Consider the following 3473-nt stretch of genomic DNA (forward strand, 5'->3'; position numbering starts at 1 on the left):
TTGCCTGTGACGTGTGCGTTGTATATTTCAAAACTGAACAGTCAGCGCATTGCCTGTGACGTGTGTGTTGTATATCAGTTCAAAACTGAACAGTCAGCGCATTGCCTGTGACGTGTGCGTTGTATATTTCAAAACTGAACAGTCAGCGCATTGCCTGTGACGTGTGCGTTGTATATTTCAAAACTGAACAGTCAGCGCATTGCCTGTGACGTGTGTGTTGTATATTTCAAAACTGAACAGTCAGCGCATTGCCTGTGACGTGTGCGTTGTATATTTCAAAACTGAACAGTCAGCTAATGGCCTGTGACGTGTGCGTTGTACATTTCAAAACTTAACAGTCAGCTAATGGCCTGTGACGTGTGCGTTGTACATTTCAAAACTGAACAGTCAGCTAATGGCCTGTGACGTGTGCGTTGTATATTTCAAAACTGAACAGTCAGCGCATTGCCTGTGACGTACTGTGTGTTGTATATTTCAAAACTGAACAGTCAGCGCATTGCCTGTGACGTGTGTGTTGTATATTTCAAAACTGAACAGTCAGCGCATTGCCTGTGACGTGTGTGTTGTATATTTCAAAACTGAACAGTCAGCGCATGGCCTGTGACGTGTGCGTTGTATATTTCAAAACTGAACAGTCAGCGCATTGCCTGTGACGTGTGTGTTGTATATTTCAAAACTGAACAGTCAGCGCATGGCCTGTGACGTGTGCGTTGTATATTTCAAAACTGAACAGTCAGCGCATTGCCTGTGACGTGTGTGTTGTATATTTCAAAACTGAACAGTCAGCGCATGGCCTGTGACGTGTGCGTTGTATATTTCAAAACTGAACAGTCAGCGCATTGCCTGTGACGTGTGTGTTGTATATTTCAAAACTGAACAGTCAGCGCATGGCCTGTGACGTGTGCGTTGTATATTTCAAAACTGAACAGTCAGCGCATTGCCTGTGACGTGTGCGTTGTACATTTCAAAACTGAACAGTCAGCTAATGGCCTGTGACGTGTGCGTTGTATATTTCAAAACTGAACAGTCAGCGCATTGCCTGTGACGTACTGTGTGTTGTATATTTCAAAACTGAACAGTCAGCGCATTGCCTGTGACGTGTGTGTTGTATATTTCAAAACTGAACAGTCAGCGCATTGCCTGTGACGTGTGCGTTGTATATTTCAAAACTGAACAGTCAGCGCATTGCCTGTGACGTGTGCGTTGTATATTTCAAAACTGAACAGTCAGCGCATGGCCTGTGACGTGTGCGTTGTATATTTCAAAACTGAACAGTCAGCGCATGGCCTGTGACGTGTGCGTTGTATATTTCAAAACTGAACAGTCAGCGCATGGCCTGTGACGTGTGCGTTGTATATTTCAAAACTGAACAGTCAGCTAATGGCCTGTGACGTGTGCGTTGTATATTTCAAAACTGAACAGTCAGCTAATGGCCTGTGACGTGTGCGTTGTATATTTCAAAACTGAACAGTCAGCGCATTGCCTGTGACGTGTGCGTTGTATATTTCAAAACTGAACAGTCAGCTAATGGCCTGTGACGTGTGCGTTGTATATTTCAAAACTGAACAGTCAGCGCATTGCCTGTGACGTGTGCGTTGTATATTTCAAAACTGAACAGTCAGCTAATGGCCTGTGACGTGTGCGTTGTATATTTCAAAACTGAACAGTCAGCTAATGGCCTGTGACGTGTGCGTTGTATATTTCAAAACTGAACTGTCAGCGCATTGCCTGTGACGTGTGCGTTGTATATTTCAAAACTGAACAGTCAGCGCATTGCCTGTGACGTGTGCGTTGTATATTTCAAAACTGAACAGTCAGCTAATGGCCTGTGACGTGTGCGTTGTATATTTCAAAACTGAACAGTCAGCGCATTGCCTGTGACGTGTGCGTTGTATATTTCAAAACTGAACAGTCAGCTAATGGCCTGTGACGTGTGCGTTGTATATTTCAAAACTGAACAGTCAGCTAATGGCCTGTGACATGTGCGTTGTATATTTCAAAACTGAACAGTCAGCGCATTGCCTGTGACGTGTGCGTTGTATATTTCAAAACTGAACAGTCAGCGCATTGCCTGTGACGTGTGCGTTGTATATTTCAAAACTGAACAGTCAGCTAATGGCCTGTGACGTGTGCGTTGTATATTTCAAAACTGAACAGTCAGCGCATTGCCTGTGACGTGTGCGTTGTATATTTCAAAACTGAACAGTCAGCTAATGGCCTGTGACGTGTGCGTTGTATATTTCAAAACTGAACAGTCAGCTAATGGCCTGTGACGTGTGCGTTGTATATTTCAAAACTGAACAGTCAGCGCATTGCCTGTGACGTGTGCGTTGTATATTTCAAAACTGAACAGTCAGCTCATTGCCTGTGACGTGTGTGTTGTATATTTCAAAACTGAACAGTCAGCTAATGGCCTGTGACGTGTGCGTTGTATATTTCAAAACTGAACAGTCAGCTAATGGCCTGTGACGTGTGCGTTGTATATTTCAAAACTGAACAGTCAGCGCATGGCCTGTGACGTGTGCGTTGTATATTTCAAAACTGAACAGTCAGCGCATTGCCTGTGACGTGTGCGTTGTATATTTCAAAACTGAACAGTCAGCTAATGGCCTGTGACGTGTGCGTTGTATATTTCAAAACTGAACAGTCAGCGCATTGCCTGTGACGTGTGCGTTGTATATTTCAAAACTGAACAGTCAGCTAATGGCCTGTGACGTGTGCGTTGTATATTTCAAAACTGAACAGTCAGCTAATGGCCTGTGACGTGTGCGTTGTATATTTCAAAACTGAACAGTCAGCGCATTGCCTGTGACGTGTGCGTTGTATATTTCAAAACTGAACAGTCAGCGCATTGCCTGTGACGTGTGCGTTGTATATTTCAAAACTGAACAGTCAGCTAATGGCCTGTGACGTGTGCGTTGTATATTTCAAAACTGAACAGTCAGCGCATTGCCTGTGACGTGTGCGTTGTATATTTCAAAACTGAACAGTCAGCTAATGGCCTGTGACGTGTGCGTTGTATATTTCAAAACTGAACAGTCAGCTAATGGCCTGTGACGTGTGCGTTGTATATTTCAAAACTGAACAGTCAGCGCATTGCCTGTGACGTGTGCGTTGTATATTTCAAAACTGAACAGTCAGCTCATTGCCTGTGACGTGTGTGTTGTATATTTCAAAACTGAACAGTCAGCTAATGGCCTGTGACGTGTGCGTTGTATATTTCAAAACTGAACAGTCAGCGCATTGCCTGTGACGTGTGCGTTGTATATTTCAAAACTGAACAGTCAGCGCATTGCCTGTGACGTGTGTGTTGTATATTTCAAAACTGAACAGTCAGCGCATTGCCTGTGACGTGTGCGTTGTATATTTCAAAACTGAACAGTCAGCGCATTGCCTGTGGCGTGTTTGTTCCTCTTGTTAATTGTCCAAAAAAGAGATCTATCAGCTGTATGAGTATTACTTCACGTTTATTG

This window comes from Littorina saxatilis, linkage group LG16 (assembly GCF_037325665.1).
Source record: "Littorina saxatilis isolate snail1 linkage group LG16, US_GU_Lsax_2.0, whole genome shotgun sequence".
Classification (NCBI taxonomy): Eukaryota; Metazoa; Mollusca; class Gastropoda; order Littorinimorpha; family Littorinidae; genus Littorina; species Littorina saxatilis.